The following is a 25,590-nucleotide window of genomic DNA, read 5'->3' as shown; positions in this document are numbered from 1 at the left end:
GCCTCGTGGAGCCCAATGTACTGTGCGGATGTGTGCGTGATAGGTGCACCAACATGGCACACGGTTAGTTTGAGTGAACCGTGTCTGTTATGTCATCCGACTTATCTAATGTTCATAAATTATGTCGAAAAATGACGCGGGAGAGGGTCAGAACACGAACACACTTGCATGTGGACCAAATTTATGTATCAAAAGGGTGGTTTGATTTTCAAATACCAAATGCAACTTCGATGTGGCACCTATTTCGCAAAGCGCACTGTATTGCTTGCCCCCATCCCCCCTCATGTCGGCACGAAGGGAATCCTAAGCTATGAATGCATGCCCCTCCCCCCAACTAAGGTTCACCCTAGGAAAGTGCAAAGTAGCTAGCAGCCCCCCTCCTCCCTCGTGTCGGCACGAAGGGAATCCTAAGCTATGAATGCATCCCCCCCAACCGAGGTTCATTCACCTAGCAAAGTGTGAAGTAGCTAGCAGCGCCCCTCCCCCCCTCCCTCGTGTTGGCACGAAGGGAATCCTAAGCTATGAATGCATGCCCCCCAACCGAGGTTCACCCTAGCAAAGTGCGAAGTAGCTAGCAGCCCCCCCTCGTGTCGGCACGAAGGGAATCCTAAGCTATGAATGCTTGCCCCCCAACTAAGGTTTACCCTAGCAAAGTGCGAAGTAGCTAGCAGCCCCCCTCCCTCATGTCGGCATGAAGGGAATCCTAAGCTATGAAAGCATGCCCCCCAACCGAGGTTCACCTAGAAAAGTGCGAAGTGATACGTCTCCAACGTATCTATAATTTTTGATTGTTCCATGCTATTATATTATCTGTTTTGGATGTTTAATGGGCTTTATTATGCACTTTTATATTATTTTTGGGACTAACCTATTAACCAAAGGCCCAGTGCAAATTGCTGTTTTTTTCTTCCTATTTTAGTGTTTCGCAGAAAAGGAATATCAAACGGAATCCAAACGGAATGAAACCTTCGCGAGGATCATTTTTGGGACAAACGTGATCTAGGAGACTTGGAGTGGGCATCAAGAAAGAAGCGAGGAGGCCACGAGGCAGGAGGGCGCGCCCCCACCATCGTGGTCCCCTCGCAGCTCCACCGACCTACTTCTTCCTCCTATATATACCCATATACCCTGAAAACATCCAGGAGCACCACGAAACTCTATTTCCACCGCCGCAACCTTCTGTACCTGTGAGATCCCATCTTGGGGCCTTTTCCGGTGCTCCGCCGGAGGGGGAATCGATCATAGAGGGCTTCTACATCAACACCATAGCCTCTCTGCTAATGTGTGAGTATTTTACCATAGACCTTCGGGTCCATAGTTATTAGCTAGATGGCTTCTTCTCTCTCTTTGGTCTCAATACAAAGTTCTCCTCGATTCTCTTGGATATCTATTCGATATAATTCTTTTTGCGGTGTGTTTGTCGAGATCCGATGAATTATGGGTTTATGACCAAGATTATCTATGAACAATATTTGGTTCTTCTCTGAATTCTTTTATGCACGATTTAAATATCTTTGCAAGTCTCTTCAAATTATCAGTTTGGTTTGGCCTACTAGATTGAACTTTCTTGCAATGGGATAAGTTCTTAGCTTTGGGTTCAATCTTGCGGTGTCCTTTCCCAGTGGCAGCAAGGGCAGCAAGGCACGCATTGTATTGTTGCCATCGATGATAAAAAGATGGGGTTTATACCATATTGCTTGAGTTTATCCCTCTACATCATGTCATCTTGCCCAATGCGTTACTCTGTTCTTATGAACTTAATACTCTAGATGCACGCTGGATAGTTGTTGATGTGTGGAGTAATAGTAGTAGATGCAGAATCGTTTCGGTCTACTTGTCACGGACGTGATGCCTATATACATGATCATGCCTAGATATTCTCATAACTATTCGCTTTTCTATCAATTGCTCGACAGTAATTTGTTCACCCACCGTAGATTATGCTATCTTGAGAGAAGCCACTAGTGAAACCTATGGCCCCCAGGTCTATTCTCTGTTATATTATTTCCCGTCAACTAGCTATTTTTGTCGCCGTTTATTTTGCAGTCTTTATTTTCCAATCTATACCACAAAAATACCAAAAATATTTATCTTGTTATCTCTATCAGATCTCACTCTCGTAAGTGACCGTGAAGGGATTGACAACCCCTTTATCGCGTTGGTTGTGAGGTTCTTGTTTGTTTGTGCAGGTACTAGGCGACTTGCGTGTAGTCTCCTACTGGATTGATACCTTCGTTCTCAAAAACTGAGGGAAATACTTACGCTACTTTGCTGCATCACCCTTTCCTCTTCAAAGGAAACCAACACATGCTCAAGAGGTAGCAAGAAGGATTTCTGGCACCATTGCCGGGGAGATGTATGCACAAGTCAAGACATACCAAGTACCCATCACAAACTCTTATCCCTCGCATTACATTATTTGCCATTTGCCTCTCGTTTTCCTCTCCCCGCTTCACCCTTGCTGTTTTATTCGCCTCTTTTCTGTTCGCCTTCTTTTTGTTTGCTTCTTGTTTGATTGTGTGTTGGATTGATTGTTTGTCACGATGGCTCAAGATAATACTAAATTGTGTGATTTTTCCAATACCAAAAACAATGATTTTATTAGCACTCCGATTCCTCCTCTTACCGATGCTGAATCTTGTGAAATTAATACTGCTTTACTGAATCATGTCATGAAATATCAATTCACTGGCCTTCCTAGTGAAGGTGCCGCTACCCATCTAAACAACTTTGTTGATTTATGTGATATGGAAAAGAAGAAACATGTAGATAATGATATTGTTAAATGGAAGCTATTTCCGTTTTCTCTTAGAGATCGTGCTAAAACTTGGTTCTCCTCTTTGCCTAAAAATAGTATTGATTCATGGAATAAGTGCAAAGATGCTTTTATCTCTAAGTATTTTCCTCCCTCTAAGATCATCTCTCTTAGAAACGATATTATGAATTTTAAGCAACTTGATCATGAGCATGTTGCACAAGCTTGGGAGAGGATGAAATTAATGATAACTAATTGCCCTACACATGGTTTCAATTTATGGATGATTATAAAAAAATTTATGTTGGATTGAATTTTGCTTCTAGAAATCTTTTAGATTCGGTCGTGGGCGGCACTTTTAAGGAAATCACTTTAGGAGAAGCTACTAAACTCCTAGATAATATTATGGTTAATTATTCTCAATGGCACACCGAAAGATCTACTAGTAAAAAAGTTCATGCGATAGAAGAGATTAATGTTTTGAGTGGAAAGATGGATGAACTTATGAAATTGTTTGCTAATAAGAGTGTTCCTTCTGATCCTAATGATATGCCTTTGTCTACCTTGATTGAGAATAATAATGAATCTATGGATGTGAATTTTGTTGGTAAGAACAATTTTGGTAACAACGCGTATAGAGGAAACTTTAATTCTAGGACTTTCCCTAGTAATTCCTCTAATAATTATGGTAATTCCTACAACAACTCTTATGGAAATTTTAATAATATTCCCTCTTATTTTGAGACTAGTGTTAAGAATTTATGATTTCTCAAAAGAATTTCAATGCTTTGCTTGAAGAAAAATTGCCTACGATTGATGAGTTGGCTAGGAACGTGGATATAATCTCTCTTGATGTTGACTCTTTGAAACTTAGATCTATTGCACCTAAGCATTATATCAATGAGTCTCTCAAAGCCATGAGAATTTCCATTGATGAGTGCAAAGAAAGAACCGCTAGGATGCGTGCTAAAAAGGATTGCTTTGTAAAAGCATGTTCTTCTAGTTTTCATGATAATAATGATGAAGATCTAAAAGTGATTCTTGTGTCCCCTATTAAATATTTGTTTTCCAATATGAATCTTGATAAATATGGGACTGGAGATGAGTCAACTTTAGTAAAAAGGCGTCCCAATGATTTGGAGTTTTTAGATCTTGATGCAAAAATTAATAAAAGTGGGATTGAAGAGGTCAAAGCTTTACATAGCAATGAACCCACTATTTTGGATTTCAAGTAATTTAATTATGATAATTTCTCTTTGATAGATTGTATTTCCTTGTTGCAATCTGTGCTAAATTCTCCTCATGGTTATGATCAAAACAAAGCTTTCACCAAACATATCGTTGATGCTTTAATGCAATCTTATGAAGAAAAAATTGAATTAGAAGTTTCTATCCCTAGAAAACTTTATGATGGGTGGGAACCTAATATTAAAATTGAAATTGAATATAATGAGTGTTATGCTTTATGTGATTTGGGTGATAGTGTTTCCATGATTCCAAAAACTTTGTGTGTTGTGTTAGGTTTCCGTGAATTTGATGATTGTTCTTTAAAGTTGCACCTTGCGGATTCCACCATTAAGAAACCTATGGGAAGAATTAATGATGTTCTTATTGTTGCAAACAGGAATTATGTTCCCATAGATTTCATTGTTCTTTATATAGATTGCAATCTTACTTGTCCTATTATTCTTGGTAGACCTTTCCTTAGAACGATTGGTGCAATTATTGATTTGAAAGAATAAAATTTTAGATTCCAATTTCCATTAAGGAAGGGCATGGAACACTTTCCTAGGAAGAAAATTAAATTACCTTATGAATCTATTATGAGAGCCACCTATGGATTGCATACCAAAAATGACAATACCTAGATCTATTCTTGTTTTTATGCCTAGCTAGGGACGTTAAACGATAGCGCTTGTTGGGAGGCAACCCAATTTTATTTTTGTTTCTTGCTTTTTGTTCCTGTTTAGTAATAAATAAATCATCTATCCTATTTTATTATTGTGTTTTTTATGTTTTAATTAGCATTTGTGCCAAGTAAAGCCATTAGTATCTTCTTGGATGATTGTTGATCTTGCTGAAAAAAAACAGAACGTATGCGCTCACGAGAATAATTTTCATTTTTAACCAGAGAGCGATAAAATACTTATTACAATTTCAGTAGATCAATATACAAATTATTTAGGTCGTCCTAATTTGGTAGGAATGTTGGAGTTACAGAAGTATTTGGAACCTACAGATTACTACAGATTGTTCTGTTTTTGACAGATTATGTTTTTCGCGTGTTGTTTGCTTATTTTGATGAATGTATGGCTAGTATCGGGGGTATGAACCATAGAGAAGTTGGAATACAGTAGGTTTAACACCAATATAAATGAATAATGAGTTCATTACAGTACTTTGAAGTGGTGGCTTGTTTTCTTATACTAACGGAGCTCATGAGATTTTCTGTTGAGTTTTGTGTTGTGAAGTTTTCAAGTTTTTGGGTAAAGATTTGATGGATTTTGGAATAAGGAGTGGCAAGAGCCTAAGATTGGGGAATCCCAAGGCACCCCAAGGTAAAATCTAAGTACAACCAAAAGCCTAATCTTGGGGATGCCCCGGAAGGCATTCCCTTTTTCGTCTTCGTCCATCGGTAACTTTACTTGAGGGTATATTTTTATTGACCACATGATATGTGTTTTGCTTGGAGCGTCTTGTATGATTTGAGTCTTTGCTTTTCTAGTTTACCAAAATCATCCTTGGTGTACACACCTTTTGGGAGAGACACACATGAATCAGAATTTATTAGAATACTCTATGTGCTTCACTTATATCATTTGAGCTAGATAATTTTGCTCTAGTGCTTCACTTATATATTTTTAAGAGCATGGTGGTGGTTTTATTTTATAGAAATTATTGATCTATCATGCTTCAATTATACCATTTTGAGAGTATTTTAGAACAGCATGGTAATTTCCTTCGCCATAAAATTAGTCCTAATATGATAAGCATCCAAGATGGGTATAATAAAAAACTTTCATATAAAGTGCATTGAATACTATGAGAAGTTTGATACTTGATGATTGTTTTGAGATATGAAGATGGTACTATTAGAGTCATGCTAGTTGAGTGGTTATGAATTTGAGAGATACTTGTGTTAAAGTTTGTGATTCCCGTAGCATGCACGTATGGTGAACTGTTATGTGATGAAGTCGGAGCATGATTTATTTATTGATTGTCCTCCTTATGAGGGGCGGTCGCGGACGAGCGATGGTCTTTTCCTACCAATCTATCCCCCTAGGAGCATGCACGTAGTACTTTGTTTCGATAACTAATAGATTTTTGCAATAAGTATGTGAGTTCTTTATGACTAATGTTGAGTCCATGGATTATACGCACTCTCACACTTCCACCATTGCTAGCCTCTCTAGTACTGCGCAACTTTCGCCGGTTCCACAAACCCACCATATATCTTCCTCAAAATAGCCACCATACCTACCTATCATGGCATTTCCATAGCCATTCCGAGATATATAGCCATGCAACTTTACACTGTTCCGTTTATTATGACACAATTCATCATTGTCATATTGCCTTGCATGATCATGTAGTTGACATCATATTTGTGGCAAAGCCACCATTCATAATTTTTTTCATACATGTCACTCTTGATTCATCGCACATCCCGGTACACCATCGGAGGCATTCACATAGAGTCATATTATTGTTCTAGTATCGAGCTGCAATTCTTCAGTTGTAAGTAAATAAAAGTGTGATGGAGACTATGATTCCCGCACAAGTCGGGATGAGACTCCGGATGAAAAGAAGAGGCCATAAAAAAATAGAAAAGGCCCAAATAAAAAAAGAGAGAGAAAAATACAGAAGGGACAATGCTACTATCCTTTTACCACACTTTTGCTTCAAAGTAGCACCATGATCTTCATGATAGAGAGTCTCCTATGTTGTCACTTTCATATACTAGTGGGAATTTTAGAACTTGGCTTGTATATTCCAATGATGGGCTTCCTGAAAATGCCCTAGGTCTTCGTGAGCAAGCAAGTTGGATGCACACAGACTTAGTTTCTTTTTGAGCTTTCATACACTTATAGCTCTAGTGCATCCGTTGCATGGCAATCCCTACTAACTCACATTGATATATATTAAAGGGCATCTCCATAGCCCGTTGATACACCTAGTTGATGTGAGACTATCTTCTCCTTTTTGTCTTCTCCACAACCACCATTCTATTCCACCTATAGTGCTATATCCATGGCTCACGCTCATGTATTGAGTGAAGAGTGAAAAAAAATTGAGAACGTCAAAAGTATGAAACAATTGCTTGGCTTGTCATCAGGGTTGTGCACGATTTAAATATTTTGTGTGGTGAAGATAGAGCGTAGCCAGACTATATGATTTTGTAGGGATAACTTTCTTTGGCCATGTTATTTTGAGAATACATAATTGCTTAGTTAGTATGCTTGAAGTATTATTATTTTATGTCAATATTACACTTTTATCTTGAATCTTTCGGATCTGAACATTCATGCCACAATAAAGAGAATTACTTTGAGAATTAAGTTAGGAAGCATTCCACACCAAAAATTCTGTTTTTATCATTTAACTACTCGAGGACGAGCAGGAATTAAGCTTGGGGATGCATGATACGTCTCCAACGTATCAATAATTTTTGATTGTTCCATGCTATTATATTATCTGTTTTGGATGTTTAATGGGATTTATTATGTACTTTTATATTATTTTTGGAACTAACCTATTAACCAAAGGCCCAGTGCAAATTCCTGTTTTTTTTGCCTATTTCAGTGTTTCATAGAAAACGAATATCAAACGGAATCCAAACGGAATGAAACCTTCGCGAGGATCTTTTTGGGACAAACATGATCCAGGAGACTTGGAGTGGCACGAGGAGGCCACGAGGTAGGAGGGTGCACCCAGAGGGGCTAGGCACGCCCCCACCCTCGTGGGCCCCTCGCAGCTCCACCGACCTACTTCTTCCGCCTATATGTACCCATATACCCTGAAAACATCTAGGAGCACCACGAAACCCTATTTCCACCGCCGCAACCTTCTGTACCCATGAGATCCCATCTTGGGGACTTTTCCGGCGCTCCGCCGGAGGGGGAATCGATCGCGGAGGGCTTCTACATCAACACCATAGCCTGTCCGATGATGTGTGAGTAGTTTACCACAAACCTTCGGGTCCATAGTTATTAGCTAGATGGCTTCTTCTCTCTCTTTGAATCTCAATACAAAGTTCTCCTCGATTCTCTTGGAGATCTATTCGATGTAATTCCTTTTGCGGTGTGTTTGTCGAGATCCGATGAATTGTGGGTTTATGACCAAGATTATCTATGAACAATATTTGGTTCTTCTCTGAATTCTTTTATGCATGATTTAAATATCTTTGCAAGTCTCTTCGAATTATCAGTTTGGTTTGGCCTACTAGATTGATCTTTCTTGCAATGGGAGAAGTTCTTAGCTTTGGGTTCAATCTTGCGGTGTCCTTTCCCAGTGACAACAGGGGCAACAAGGCACGTATTGTATGTTGCCATCGAGGATAAAAGATGGGGTTTTGTATCATATTGGTTGAGTTTATCCCTCTACATCATGTCATCTTGCCTAATGTGTTACTCTGTTCTTATGAACCTAATACTCTAGATGCATGATGGATAGCGGCTGATGTGTGGAGTAATAGTAGTAGATGCAGAATTGTTTCGGTCTACTTGTCACGGATGTGATGCCTATATACATGATCATGCCTAGATATTCTCATAACTATTCGCTTTTCTATCAATTGCTCGACAGTAATTTGTTCACCCACCATAGATTATGCTATCTTGAGAGAAGCCACTAGTGAAACCTATGGCCCCCGGGTCTATTCTTCATTATATTATTTCCCGTCAACTAGTTATTTCTGTCGCCTTTTATTTTGCAATCTTTATTTTCCAATCTATACCACAAAAATACCAAAAATATTTATCTTATTATCTCTATCAGATCTCACTCTCGTAAGTGACCGTGAAGGGATTGACAACCCCTTTAAAGCGTTGGTTGTGAGGTTCTTGTTTGTTTGTGCAGGTACTAGGCGACTTGCGTGTAGTCTCCTACTGGATTGATACCTTGGTTCTCAAAAACCGAGGGAAATACTTACGCTACTTTCCTGCATCACCCTTTACTCTTCAATGGAAAACCAACGCATGCTCAAGAGGTAGCACGAAGTAGCTAGCAGCCCCCCCTCGTGTCGGCACGAAGCGATTTCTAAGCTATGAATGCATGCCCCCCCAACCGAGGTTCACCTAGCAAAGTGCGAAGTAGCTAGCATGCGACCCCGGAGATGGGCTAGCTTGCCAATAATCACAGAGATGGGCCACCTTGGTCGTACAACCTCGCTCTTGTTGTTGGTCAAAGTGATGGTTGTCCATGCAACCCCGGAGATGGGCTAGCTCGCCAATAATCACACAAGTAGCTAGTCCCCGAAGACAACCACTGCATGCGTGTGGCCCAAACATATATATGGAGAGGTGTGTTTTTGAGTAACAATGGAACAAATTTGATGTGGCACCGTGATTTCGAACTAGAAATCTCCAGACTGAGTGAGGGTTAGGTTGACGATGCATATGTATTTTACACCACACTTCAAGCCAACGACGGGGATTCATGCATGCATGCGTGCATAGTATATGCGCTCAAACTTAATTAGGTCTGAATCTCACCATGACCTATACTATGAACACAAACCAAATGAAGAATCTGCCATGGTAACCTATCTTGTTGTTGGTCAGGTGATCATGGATGCCCACGCCGGCCCACGAATATATAGGCTTGTCACCGATAACCACGCGAGGGAGTGTATCGTTCGAAGGCAACCACTACATGCATATGTATGGAGGTGATGCATGCATGCATGTTTGAATACACAACATTGATGTGGCGCGTGTGTCAAAAATCGTACACTAGCTCCCCACACAGAGCAAGATCAGTTCATGATGTGTCATTGTACTAGCCTCTTCGACTCAATGGGAGGGATTCATGCGTACACATGCATGTGTGTGTGCTCAAGCTGTATCATGCATGTCATCCCAGAGCAAAAATAATAATCCCCTCCTAAGTCAAATTAACCTCTCTTGTTATCAGGCAAAAAGTAGTGATGGACCAAGTGGGCCCACAAAAGGAAAGCATCGATATCGCTGATAATCGCTTAAATGGGTGCGAGAGGACAACCACCACTGCTTTGCATCTGGGCCAAACATCCTCTTCGACGCGTACTATATACCACCATAACACAAACAAAAAAGATTCTACCTTGCTGGTCAAATTAAGCTCACTGCCGGTTGTTCGTCAAAGTGATGGACGACGACCTCGCGGGCCCACAAAAAGCATCACACTCGAGTATCGAGTGTCGTGTAGGACAACCATCGACTGCATGTGGTTAAAACATTTATGTATGACAGGGTTGTGTAATGTTTTAAATAACGAGTTCACGACTCTGATGTGGCACCGGCCTGCCTAACAAAACGGCCAACCCACACGGTGGCTCACAACTCGTAGTGTACTGCGAGCCACCCACCACCCGCCACCCGCCACCCCCAGACACACACACCCACACACACACCGCGAATCTACCGCAACTATGATGCATGTTAAATTAATTATCCCGTGTGAACATACATGTTACCAAAGGAGGGATGTTTTAATTTAAAAAAATCACAAAGATCATTAAGATGTTTTAGTACATTGATTGATTGATTTTCTATGAGTATAATGTGCAAAAATCAAATTTGAGCTACATGCACAAGTGATAGTGCACCTAAATGGATTGCAAAAACACATGTGTCTCACTGGGTGCATGTTTACTCCCCATGCAACAAATTTCAAACATTGAGAATCTTGATTTATAAATTCTAGTACATCCAAAACTTATTTGAAGTTCATGAAACTTATCATGTTGTCATATGGACACCAATACAAAGTGGCATTGTACTTTTTTGGTCAAATTTGAAACCAGTTTTGTTGTAATCTTTATCTAATTACAGACGGGAGATTATTAATAATTCGGAACCAATATCCCAAACGGATTATTTATTTGAACCGTGAGCGTTAGACCAACAATGGATACGTTCCATGCTTCGGTTAAGCAATAAATCGGTAGCATTAATCATCCAAATATAAAAACAATATATGTGCCACTGCGCGACCCGTGTGGCGTGCGAGCAGGCGTGAGTTGACGGGACGCGTCCGTCGCACAGGCAGACGGGGAGGCGTGTGTGCAGGTGTGTGAATTGACGGAGGTGTGCTCGCTGCGCAGTGTCATTGGGAGGCGTGCGAGTAGCTGTGTGAAACTTTGGTAGGCATGCCAGCAGTCCGGTGCGTAGGCTCATCGGGTGGCAAGCCATCGGTTTGACCGCCGCCCGCCTGTCTCCCACAACTCCCACTACTCCATATCAATGGTGCGCCCGAGCGGCTGCACCCCTATCCTCGCTACGCACACACAATCCTCTCTCTCCGCTTGCATCCTCGACGCCGCTCTCAGTCCTCAAAGCCATCAGTGTATGAGGATGCTGCCAAAGCGCCTCATCAAAGGGAGTGGCGATGCCGGGGCTGCTAAAGCACTGGAGCACGGCGTGGAGATGGAGATAGAGGTTGTCGTCACCGCCGGTGAGTTATCGCGGCACCCTGACATCGTCAATGGCGTCGAGCTTTCACAGTCGGAGGCGGAGTTCCACACCGACTCCGACAACCACTCTGGCGACGACTCCGAGGACGACGGACGGGTGGTTAGTCATCTATACCCATTTATGTGTCAAATAGATCATAGGGTTTCTCTGGTTACTCCTGCCTCCCCCTTTTTGGAATAGAAATCGTATGGTTATGTTCTCCCAGTTCATGAAATCTGAGTAAGTTTCGTTAGATCCATGTAGTGTATTGATTGTTTGAATGGTACAGGTGATAAGTGATGAGTTGTTTCATCTATGCAAATGATTTCTGCTAGTAATCCGACTAGGGTTAGTGTTCGTGCTAATAATTCCTAGCCAGGGCTTGACAATTGATTTTCAATGACCTAGATATGTTTGTGCCATTATTTTCTTCAAGATTGGTCTATACATAGACGACTGCGCTTAAAAATCAAACCGTAATCTCTGGATATGTATAAATAAATAGCCATAAATTCCTAATCCTACTTCACGGCATGTAATCATTGATTTGACGCCAAATTTGTTTTACTATTTGTATAGGTGTTGTCTGACGATGTGGACAACGAGGATGAAGATGTCCAGAGGAGGTACAACATGCAAATCATGAGGGAGCTTTATGCGGGAATGCATAAGAGACGTATTAGGACCTGGAACGGCGGCTATGGATGCCCATTTTGCAACCAGAAGCTTCATGACGCGTATCTAAGTGTTCTTCACATGCAAGAGGACAGGCCGTTGGCTCCTTCAAGCAGAAGTATTCTCGCAAGGTGGCGCACGGCGCGTACGCCGAGTACGCCGAGTACCTGGAGAAGCTTCAGGATCGTGCCGGCCTGTGAGATGAGATGTGGGATGGATGGAACTATATATGTACGCTTGAGTATGCTTAATATTGTTGAACTATGTACTACTTATGGTTGAACTATGCTTATCTATGTGTACGCTTATTATCTATGTCTAAGTATGTTAAATATTTCATGAAATTTTGGTAAAAATTACAACGGGGGACCAATAAACTAGGATGAAGGTAGTACGTCAATCACACACGGTTCCCAAATTAGAACCGTGTGCAATGACTTTCATTTTGCCTGCTGCGTCAATCACACACGGTTTGCTCTAGCAAACCATCGCCCCAAAATTCTTTGTGGGACAGAAAACCCTCACGACCCAATTCAAAAAAGAAAAAAGAAAACCCTCACCATCCCCACGTCACAAAAACCGTCACCCCGCCGCCCACCCCCTCGGCCCCTCCGGTACATTCCCCATTCACACCTCCCCAAGCTCCTCCGCGTCTATACCATGGGAGCGCCTATCACGGCGGTAAACACTTAGCTCGACGCATGCCGCCGCCAGGCTGCCGGCAAAGCCCACCGCATTTCGCCACTTCCGCTTGCCGCCGCCTATCGCCATCGACTTTCTCAACGCTGCTCGTGGTCTACCTAGCTCCGCTCGGTTGGGGAATCTGCCGTACTGAGGGTTCTTGCTCATGGACAACAAAGTAACTAGTTCGAGATATTATCTCATCTCTTATCCTAGTTCATCTACCTCCTTTAATCACCCAATAGAAATCGTCGTGAATTCATTTTTATTCGAGCTGATTTGAGGGTTTTCTTTCATTCATAGAATGTACAGTGCGCCGACACTTCAGGACTTTGTGACCGCTGCCAGAGATTCCATCTCTCTGTACTAGATAACTTGAGCAGGCCCGCGGTATGTTCAATCTCACCCTAAATCGGTTGGCATGGCCTACTTTCCTGAAAATATTCTAAATATTGCTACATTTGGATAAAAGGTGCCACATGCACCATATACGTCAAAGGGGAGTTTTCCCCTCTTCTTTCTATATTAGGCAAATTAATGATGTATTGTTCTTTCGATTACTCTCATTTTTCCATGACATCATGTTTACCCTATCTGTTTAATTATAGATTTTTGTCCTTCGATTTCAACTGCTGTATAGTTCTTTCAATTTGGGCCCATATTTTCATGTTACCATATTTTCTTTAACAATCCTACCATTTTCTGCAGAACATCCCTCGCTATGCTACAAATTATGTAGTGCACAATTTTTCCCTTTACATACATCAAGGCTCCATGGATGTCATACTGTAGACAAACCATGGATTTACAATCGTTGCTACTGTAAGACTTGATGAATGTGGTGACTCCTATTTTGGCACTGGCTTTTGGAATGAAATTGCAAAGTTTTATGTACTGAAAGCTGACACTAAAATTGCACTGCACATAAAAGGGCCTGGTCATGAGATATATGCTAACTTCCCGACAAAATCATCCGTCCAGACTTTGTTCAAAGTAAGTTTTCTTTTCAACTATCTGCATATGTTGACTTCCCCCGCAATGTATGAATTGTGTAGTATTTAATCAACCAATTGTTATTCCCTTTTCTTACTATATTCCTACCTAACAACTTCTAGTTACCAATACACTTTTCTATTGCCCTGTTTTAACTAAATATTCCCTATACTCCCATTTCTATCAGAAAGCGCCGCTGACAAGGAGACTCTGGAGGTGGAGAATGGGGCTGCCAACAAGCGGAGGCAGGGCAAGCTAGAACCGCAAGCTACTCCAGCGGGCCTAGACATAATTAGCAGCCTCCCCGATAATATGTTGAGAGTCATCATCTCCCTCCTCCCAATCAAATATGGGGCACGGACAACCCTCCTTTCTCGGTGGGGGCGCCCCCTATGGAACTCCAGCCCTCTCGACCTCATCGACACCCACGAGCTCTGCCATGGCTATCGCAAAAGCTTGGATGTGTTCTCCAAGATCCTCGGCAGTCACCTTGGCCGAACCAAAGGCCTCAGAATGGGCAAGTTCCGTTCCAACGGCAAGGACCGAGCCAAGCTTGACGACTGGTTCCGGTCCCCCGCTCTAGATCAGCTCGAGGAGCTCACTTTTGATGATGGGCATATGTAGTCGCTGGCAACGTCCGCACTCCGCCTCGCACCCACGCCGCGCGTTGCCAAGTTCAGGAACTACCAGTTCCCGCCCCTTAATGACGAGCCCGTTCTTATTCTACCACGACTGAAGCAGCTCGAGCTCGTCGCCGTCTGCCTCTCAAAGGGTGACATGGAGCGCCCGCTCCATGGCTGTACTGCACTCGAGTACGTTCGTCTTCAGGAGATCAATGGGTTGAGTAACTTCCACATCAACTCCATGACTCTCCGGACTATTTATGTGTGTTGCTGGTGCGGCAGGAAGACATCACAAGATGTGTACCACGGTATGGTCATCCAGGACACACTTGCACTTGAGAGATTACTTGTAGTTGATCAAGAAGGTCCAACAATAATCAATGTCATTTCTGTGCCGAAATTGACAGTGGTGGGATACTCGTCTGACAAATGCTCCGAACTTGTTATTGGATCCACACCCGTTCAGGTACAACAGCCGCCTTCTAACTCTCCTTCTACAAATTGACATTATTTCTAATTTTGAAGATTTTTGTTCGTATTTCATTTAGAAAATGATTTCGACAAGATTGACCCCAAAACTGCGCACAGTGAAGGTCTTGGCACTAGAATCTATTGGGCCCGACCTGGAGCAAGTTGTCAGTTTCTTCGGATGCTTTCCGTGCCGGGAGAAGCTATATATCGAGGTGATGTTCCTTTCCTGTTAAATATTAACCATAAGGGAGTTCAATTTGTGACACCTTTTCCAAGTTTACAATGACAATGTACTACGATTTCTAAATGTTCTTTTGGACGATTTCAGTACATACATGTCTCCCCCCATATTGGTTTCTTGATCCATATGGTTACAATCAATAAGCATTTCTCCTTTGGATTCATCTGTACTAGTTTTCTTAGGGAACTTTTCATCCACTCCAACCTCTTGTGAAGAAGGCTACATTTTTCTAGAGTGTAATCAAATGCCCATGTTAATCATGTCGGATCAAAGATGGCATGTTAGTGCATTTTACAAATCCTGCAAACCAAATAGCTAGGCATGTAGTAATGTTCAAAACTGCATGTAGGCACTAACACGTTTTCTTCTTTTGCAGATAAGATTAGGCCAAGTGGTGGATAATGTGATACAATATAACAATCACGTCGAATGCCTAGATCTGTACCTCTCAGAAATTACTTTGAACTCCTACAGAGGGACCTTACCGAAGATTATATTCTCCAGGTTCTTTGTTCTCAGAGCAAGGGTGCTGAAGGAAATGAGGTTTTCCCTACATTTATTTCGCAAAAATGAATGGTTTGTTGATCAGTGCAGGCTCCTGCGGCAAAATGGAGTAGGCTCCAAAAATGATGAATTTCATTTTGGAACTTCAGATGACAGAGTAATCAGAAGTCATTGTGTCAACCCCATACATGACTTCTCAATGACAGACCCCTTTGCAAAAATTGTGAGGTTTCGAAGCCAGACTTAGAAGCGGTGATATTAGTTTGAACCTCTCAAATATCCATGTTCGGCAGATCAACGCGAGCATTTGCAGCTGATGAGCTGAATATCATTTCTAATATCATTTTGAACCTTGTAATCTTTGAATTTGAGCCATATAACTCTGGAATTTGAACCTTGTAACAGTTCGGGCTTTTGTGGTACAATAGTTGAAATGGCATCGTATGAGACTCATATATTGCTAGCACTATTTTGACCTTAATATGCAATGGTCTTAGATTTTATTAACCATTCTCGAATCAGTTTACCTTGTCGATCTCACAGCACACGATCTGTATAGCTAACTCGACTGCGATCTTCAACATTATTACACATAGTTGGTTTCTTCCATCGTGTGCACTATAGAGCGCAGAATTAATTAGCACACTCGAGTGTCCATCATCACCCTTCTGTGTAACTTTGACCTCATCACCCAAGGGTAAACCTATGACCGAAGTCATTCCACACACTTCGTTTAAACAGAGCTTTTTGCCAATAAACGCCCATGATTTGTCCCTCTTCTAGCCGACGCATGGACAAACTAGCCGGGCGGGAAGCTTGCGCGGTAAATAGCGCGGTAGCACGGGAACAAGCTCACCGATGATACATTTGGTGCCTCTTCGAGCCCATGCGTGCGGTGCGGTGTTGTCAAGCGTGCTCTGGAATCCTCCGCTATGAATGCCGTGACAAGACGTGATGATTACAGGCCGACCGTCCCCCATTTATTACAAGCCATTTAACCTACCATTGTGTCTATTCAACCTTTCGATCGCGCCCCACCGTTGCAAGAAGCACACCCACAACGAGAAATTCTTAGAGGGTATCCTGCGCGGCTCCAATGGCGCTCCGAGCGGCTGCCGACGACAAGCAGCAGTTCACCATGCGTGTGGTGGTGGACACCCACAGAAGGTTCATGGACCTCTCGGTGGTGTACACCAATGACCCGGTCTGGGTGGAGCACTCCATCCACATCATGGAGCTATTGCTTGCCGTAGAGAAGTATAAGGTGGTCGGATTCGAGCTCGAGTACACCCGCGCTCGTGCCAAGTCTCATCCCAGGGTCGCTGTCTCCCAGATGTGCGTGCGCCACCACGTCCTCGTCAACCACTATATTGCCTGGCCACAAGGCCTTGCGAGCGTTTCACCAGGTTTGTCAACAACCCCCACTACATGTTCGCTACGGTGGACATCACCAACGATGTAAAGGCGCTCGAGAATTCGGGCATCGCCTGCCAAAATCTTGTCGACATCCAGGGCCAATACAAGATCTGGGGTAGCAAGGAGCATGAGAAGGACTCACTAGTTCACCTCACCGAGGCCATCCTCGACCCCTACTACAGAGACATGAAGGATTCGTGCAACAAGGACAAGCGTTCCTGGCACTCGGCCTGGATGGAGAAACTCAACAAAGCTCATGTCGTGTACGCGGCCAAGGAGGCGTACACGAGCTATGACATGTACTGGCGGATCGTTGACTTGAGGAAGTGCCTCGTTCCCTAAAATGGTCAGGGATCCATCCGGAAGCAGAGCAATGGCAACCGTCGTCGCAACAATAAGTAGATGATTAGATCCTCGTTTCTACTACTTTAGTATGCATGTAATTGCTTTCTTTGGTGTATGGAAATGTTATGTGTGTAGTCACTTGTGTAATTGTATGCTTGGTTTGGTTATTCAATGTTGTCATTTTAAGTATACATGTTGATGCTCTGTAGAAATCACATCGCGCATGGACTAAACAATGGAACCCGTCGGTGATGTTTTCATTAATCACTCACTATTGTATACCAGCAATCGTTTGCTCACAACACACACGGCTTGTTAGCAGTAACCGTCTATGTTGTTATCAGTCTTCGCACACGTTTCTGATTACAAACATGTTTGCCTCGTATCACACACATCTTGTTCATTTGAACCGTTTCTGTTCTCATATCTCAACGCAAACAGTTCATCCGAGTGAACCGCATGCCACATATCGCACACACCTTTGATCTGGCTGACCGTTTCTTTTGTGTTGCCTAATCACAAATAGTTCATCCGAGTGAACCGTATGCTGTACACCACACACACCTTCATCTAGCTGCCCATTTCTTTTGTTCCTCCTCATCGCAAATGGTTAACTGAACTGAACCGTATGCCCTCAATCGCACACGCAACTAAAATCTGAATCGTGTTTTATGCATCCTCAATCGCAAATGTTTTGCACCTTTTTGACGGTTTTTTACACCACCGTTTGCGATTATGGCATCACACACAATTTCGTCAAAGGGTCTCTGATCATAGTGTCGTGTTAGCAGCATCTGCAGTAGTGACGGGCAATCCGTAAGCAACTGTGGAGGATTCTAACTTTGGTGTTGGTGACGATTTTGTAACTACATGTTTATGGTTTAAAAAATGTGAGAATTAATGACTGTTGGTGGACAACAGAAATTGAAGAGAATGCTATGTATGAAGAACTAAATATGCCATGTAGTTGCTACTAAATTTGCCATGTGCTTGCAACTAAATCTGCCATCGCTTAGCTTCCTGTTTTCAGTCCACGCATTTTTGTTTCTATAGCAAAACAATAGTTGCCACAAATATTGTATTGTATACATATTGTGTAGGAACTAATTGAAACGATCACGTGCAAAAACACGATAGAGAACATCTACCATCTGAGTTGTATTGGAATTGACATGCAATAGGTGCCACATATGCGAACTTATGAACTACCATGCTAACCGATACAGTTAGCACTGCAAAATCCCAAAAAGAAAATGAAATGATCACTTGCGCTAACCGTGCATGATCACAAAATTTTCCATGTTTCAGGCATCGTAAACGCCAAGTCGGGGAAACTAAGGTTACCACAAGAAAAAATAGCAAAAAGTATTAGACTATATATTCCCCAGTAGAAAATTAACTAGACTTACTAGGTCGTTCGCAATTTTACACATTTCAGAATGTAGTAAAAAAGATGACAAATGAAAACACAAAATTGTTTCAAAAAAGAGAGTTTCAAACCATCTGCCACGTCCCCCTAGAAATAAAAAAGAAAAAACATAAGACAAAAATCAAGCATATGACAGGAGAATTTCAAAACCACATTTCAGACAAGCCCGCAGTCTCGCATTCAAACTGCCAATTCGTACTCACATTCACAAACACGTAATAATAGGGAACATAAAAGTAGTTCTTGTCACACCTAAACAGGTTCAGGTCCACACTTATATTACAAAGCTTAGATGACACGTACACGCCACCACTATATAATACAACTACGGTGGATGAAGTCATAACGTAGCACACGGACATAGTTTCGGAGAGCGAGGTGATACCATACATTCCTTAGTCATAGAATGTAAGGTAGGCATGTGTATGGAGCATCACATGATCACTTGTACTTCTTGTTCGCGCTTTTGATAGCTTCCTCTATGAATTCTCGTGCTGAAGCCTGTGTGTTGAAATCTTCATTCATCAACCAGTTCCAAGTATATATTTTACGGAGCTTGACGACCATTGCAGCTGTGATCACAGGGACCCGTCGACCTTCCCACTTTGCAAGTTATTCTAATAACCCAAAAGTATAAGGGATCGCAATAGTTTTTGAGGGTAGAGTATTCAACCCAAATTTATTGATTCGACACAAGGGGAGCCAAAGAATATTCTCAAGTATTAGCAGCTGAGTTGTCAATTCAACCACACCTAAAAGACTTTATATCTGTAGCAAAGTATTTAGTAGCAAAGTAATATGGAAGTAACGGTAATAGTGGCAAAAGTAATAGTAGCAGTTTTGTAGCAATCGTAACAGTGGCAACGGAAAAGTAACTTAGCAAAGATCAATATGTGAAAAGCTCGTAGGCAATGGATCAATGATGGATAACTATGTCAGGTGGCATTCATCATGCAACAGTTATAACATAGGGTGACAGAACTAGCTCCAGATCATCAATATAATGTAGGCATGTATTTCGAATATAGTCATACATGCTTATGGAAAAGAACTTGCATGACCTCTTTTGTACAACCCTCCCATGGCAGCGGGGTCCTATTGGAAACTAAGGGATACTAAGGCCTTATTTTAATAGAGTACCGGACCAAAGCATTAGCACTTCGTGAATACATGAACTCCTCAAACTACGATCATCACCGGGAAGTGTCCCGACTATTGTCACTCCGGGGTTGCCGGATCATAACATGTAGTAGGTGACTATAACTTGCAAGATAGGATCAAGAACACAAATATATTCATGAAAACATAATAGGTTCAGATCTGAAATCATGGCACTCAGGCCCTAGTTACAAGCATTAGGCATAGCAAAGTCATACCAATATCAATCTTAGAACATAGTGGATACTAGGGATCAAAACCCTAACAAAACTAACTCGATTACATGGTAAATCTCATCCAACCCATCACGGTCCAGCAAGCCTACGGTGAGATTAGTCACGCACGATAGTGAACATCATGAAATTGGTGATGGAGGATGGTTGATGATGACGCTGGAGATGGATTCCCCTCTCCGGAGCCCTGAACGGACTCCAAATCTGCCCTCCCGAGGAAGAACAGGGCTTGGCGGCGGCTCCGTATCGTAAAAGGCGATGAATCGATTTTTCCTCCCTGAACATGAATATATGAAGTTGGAGTTGAGGTCGGTGGAGGTCCAGGGGGCCCACAAGGACGGAGGGCGCGCCCCCACCCTTGTGGCCAGGGTGTGGGCCCCCTTCGGTTGATTCTTTCACCAATATTTTTTATTAATTCCAAAAATCATCTCCGTGAAGTTTCAGGTCATTCCGAGAACTTTTATTTCTACACAAAAATAACACCATGGCAGTTCTGCTGAAAACAGCGTCAGTCCAGGTTAGTTCCATTCAAATCATGCAAGTTAGAGTCCAAAACAAGGGCAAAAGAGTTTGGAAAAGTAGATACGATGGAGACGCATCATATTCCAACATGTAAAACCCGAACTCATGCCAACAAAAACATGATAAACTTTGATGATGAGATGAAAAGATTTAAAATTGAGGTGGAAAACACATGAAAACTATAGTAATTACCCGTTTCCTTGCTTCTCAGTCGTGACGTACTCAATTTGAAAATGACTGATATGGACCTTCGAGTTTTCGTAATGATGGTTCAAGGTTTCTTTCGGGTTGTTGATGAAGAATCCAGCATGACTAGTAAGGTCTTCGTCAGCTCCTGAATGGATTTAATCAAGCACCTCAAAACGTTGGTTCTTTAGGTTAAGACAAATGGCCTGGTGGTGACCAGACTTGTCATCTGGGTCATCTGGTGCAAGCAGCTAGAACATGGGGAACATGATCTGCAAGTAAAAAAAGAGAAAAGACAAAAAGGAGTTCACATCAAAACAGAATGTTATACTTGCAATAAGGGATATATGGAAAGCAAGCATCAGGTGGCCATAGTGGACACATGGAAAAAGGTTCATTTGCCATGTGTAATTAGCAGAAGTTACCATCCATTGGGTAAACAAAGTTGCCCAGTATTTTAAGTGAAGTTGCCACATAAGTTGCATTAAAAGATCACACTTCCTTAACAAAGTGCAGTTGTTGCCACATGAAACATCTGTCACGAACAGTATGTAACCAACATATCAAGTATAACTATTGACAAAACATAGCATGGAAAAAAGTAAAACATCTACAATGAGAAGAAATACTCACATATTTTTTCAGTGTGAGCTTGAAATCACCATGCGCGGCAAAATGTTTCCTCAGGATGCGATGGTGGAAGTCACCATCCCATATTTTGCAGGTCACGTTGTACTGCATGATCGTCTTGTTGGGACAAATGTCCACATACCTGTTGATGAAGTCAAATCCACACGCAACTACATTCTTCGACATTTTACCAGTAGGTCTCATAGACCTGGCAAGATCACCCAGGTCGACGTATGTCGCCATGCATTGTATGATTTTGGTTCTGTCCAAACATGAGTTGTATGAAAATGATATAACGTGAAAGAATCATGTCTACTAAAAAAATAAAAATAAACAACACATGGCTAAAAGGGAAAAAATGGGAAAAAAGCAAGTAAGAGGTTATGTGGTGTGGAAATTACTCTTTCAGATCCTTCATGTGCTTGCTGTTCGACCTCACATTTCCGAAACGCTTGACAATATCATATAGTTGGGTATGCTCCTTTGTAGCCTTAACATTGGGCTCAAAGTCATCCACTGGTGGTGTGTGAAGTACCCTCGTCTGCCTCACAGAGCCAGGGGTTGCACTTCTGACGATATCATCGGATACGAGTTCAGCAGGCACATTAGAACTTGATTGCCCCTGATCCCTTGACAACACTACTAGGAAAAAGCCTACTAATGGTGCACTAGTTTTGCCTACTAATGGCGCAGTACTGGTGCGCCATTAGTATCACGCCACTATAATTTTTTACTAATGGCGCACCACTGGTGCGCCATTAGTATAGCCCACGGTGCGCCATTAGTATCTGGTATACTAATGGCGCACCACATAGAAGTGCGCCATTAGTATCAATTTTTTTAAAAAAAATTCATAATCTTTTTCAAAAAAAATTCGGTTTTTCTTAATCTCATGTCACTATGGCTTAATCTCGGGTTAATATGCTTAATCTCAAGTCAAATCACACTCTATGGTCAAAGTTCCCGAAAGGTCACCCATCCTCACACTACTCCAGCCCGAGCATGCTTAACTTCGCAGTTCTATCCAACCCCAGCACCACCTCACTTCACAGGCACTTGTTGATATATCTATCATATCAATCCTATTAAACCTTGCTGATGTCTAGGACTTTGTTCATGTTCATGAGTATGATGAAATTTTGAAAAATATTTCAAACTTTCCGGTCATATTATGTATCATATTTTGAAAAATAATTCAAAAAAAATTTGAAACCAATTTTTTTCTGTTACTAGTGGCGCACCTAGCAAATGGTGCGCCACTAGTAAGTTTGAATTTTTTTCCATTTTTTCCCTCTAGATCTTAAAAGCCCCGTAACTTTTTTTTCTGTTAGGTTTTTGGGGATTTTGAAAATGTTTAACGGGATTCGAAACCAATTTTTCTTCTGTAACTTTTCGAGTACATGATTTTTCATATAGAAAACTTTTTAATCCGAGCTCGTATGCAAAAGTTATGCCCACTTTACAAATTCAAGAGAGATTTTGCAAATAAAGTCGAAATTCATATTTGTAAATTTTCCCAACAAGTAGACCACATATCACGTGGGAAACTTATTTTCTTTTATTTTTTTGACATTTCCATCATTTTCTTTTATTTTTTAAACTGATAAGGCGGTCCACAGGGGGATGCATTCAGTGGAATTTTTGGGCCAAGTTAGTAATGGCGCACCGTGGGAGTGGTGCGCCATTACTAGTTAAACTAGTAGTGGCACACCACACCCACGGTGCGCCATTACTAGTTTTGAAAAAAAAAACTTTTGGAACTTTTTTTGAAAAAAACTTAGTAATGGCGCACTAGTGGACAGTGCGCCATTACTAGTTAAAACTACTAATGGTGCACTGTCCACTGGTGCGCCATTACTAACATTTTTTTTCAAAACTACTAAGGGCGCAGGGTGGGTGTGGTGCGCCATTACTATGTCAACTACTAATGGCGCACTATCCCACGCTGCGCCATTAGTAACAAAATTTTTTTTATCTCTTTTTTCAAAACTACTAATGGTGCACCGCACACCAGGTGCGCCATTAGTAATATATTACTAATGGCGCACTTGTATGTGGTGCGCCATTATTATATAGCAATGGCGCACCACATACATGGTGCGCTATTAGTGTCCATATTATCTTTAGCCCTTTTCCTAGTAGTGCGACCTCCTCTTTAATGCCTCCTTCTCAATCCTACGGTAAGCTTCATCAAGGGACGGTGAAATCTCCTCGGGGGTGGCAGCAATAATGAAACAAGGGGATAAGAAACTTTGACAAAACAAATTATTGTGCAAAAAATTCAAACTTTGAACTATAAAGTGCTGATAAGTGCTACCTCTTGAGCACTGCGTTGGTTTTTGATGACCCACAAATATAGGGGATCTATCGTAGTCCTTTCGATAAGTAAGAGTGTCGAAGCCAACGAGGAGCAGAAGAAAATGATAAGCGGTTTTCAGCAAGGTATTCTCTGCAAGCACTGAAATAATAGGTAACAGATAGTTTTTTGATAGGATAATTTGTAACGAGCAACAAGTAACAAAAGTAAATGAAGTGCAGCAAGGTGGCCCAATCCTTTTTGTAGCAAAGGACAGGCCTGGAAAAACTCTTACATGATGTAAAGCGCTCCCGAGGACACATGGGAATATCGTCAAGCTAGGTTTCATCCCGATCATATGATTCGCGTTCGGTACTTTGATAATTTGGTATGTGGGTGGACCGGTGCTTGGGTACTGTCCTTACTTGGACAAGCATCCCACTTATGATTAACATCTATTGCAAGCGTCCGCAACTACAACAAAAGTATTAAGGTAAACCTAACCATAGCACGAAACATGTGGATCCAAATCATCCCCTTACGAAGCAACGCATAAACTAGGGTTTAAGCTTCTGCCACTCTAGCAACCCATCATCTACTTATTACTTCCCAATGCCTTCCTCTAGGCCCAAATAATGGTGAAGTGTCATGTAGTCGACATTCACATAACACCACTAGAGGAGAGACAACATACATCTCATCAAAATATCAAACGAATACCAAATTCACATGACTACTAATAGCAACACTTCTCCCATGTCCTTAGGAACAAACATAACTATTCACAAAGCATATTCATGCTCATAATCAGAGGGGTATTAATATGCATAAAGGATCTGAACATATGATCTTTCACAAAATAAACCAACTAGCATCAACTACAAGAAGTAATCAACACTACTAGCAACCCACAGGTACCAATCCCGGACTTAGAGACAAGAATTGGATACAAGAAATGAACTAGGGTTTTGAGAGGAGATGGTGCTAGTGAAGATGTTGATGGAGATTGCCCTCTCTCGATGAGAGGATCGTTGGTGATGACGATGGCGATGATTTCCCCCTCCCGGAGGGAAGTTTCCCCTGTAGAACGGCTCCGCCAGGGCCCTAGATTGGTTCCGCCAAGGTTCCGCCTCGTGGTGGCGGAGTCTCCTCCGGAAATATGGCTTATGATTTTTTTCCTCATCGAAAGACTTCATATAGCAGAAGATGGACATCGGAGGGCCACCAGGGGGGCCATGAGGTAGGGGGCGCGCCCAGGGGGTAGGGTGTGCCCCCACCCTCATGGGCAGGGTGTGGCCCCCCTGTTGAACTTCTTGCACTCAGTATTTTTTATATATTCTAAAAATGACTTCCGTGAAGTTTCAGGACTTTTGGAGTTGTGCAGAATAGGTCTCTAATATTTGCTCCTTTTCCAGACCAGAATCCCACCTACCGACATTCTCCCTCTTTCTGTAAACCTTGTAAAATAAGAGAGAATAGGCATAAGTATTGTGACATAATGTGTAATAACAGCCCATAATGCAATGAATATCGATATAAAAGCATGATGCAAAATGGACGTATCAGTTTTCCCTTGAAGAGGAAAGGGTGATGCAGTAAAGTAGCGTAAGTATTCCCCTCCGTTTTTGAGAACCAAGGTATCAATCCAGTAGGAGATCATGCTCGAGTCCCACGCACCTACACAAACAAATAAGAACCTCGCAACCAACGCGATAAAGGGGTTGTCAATCCCTTCACGGTCACTTACGAGAGTGAGATATGATAAGGTAATATTTTTG

This window comes from Triticum urartu, chromosome 7A (assembly GCF_056163025.1).
Source record: "Triticum urartu cultivar PI428250 chromosome 7A, HENAU_Tu73, whole genome shotgun sequence".
Classification (NCBI taxonomy): Eukaryota; Viridiplantae; Streptophyta; class Magnoliopsida; order Poales; family Poaceae; genus Triticum; species Triticum urartu.
This window is presented reverse-complemented; position numbering follows the sequence as displayed.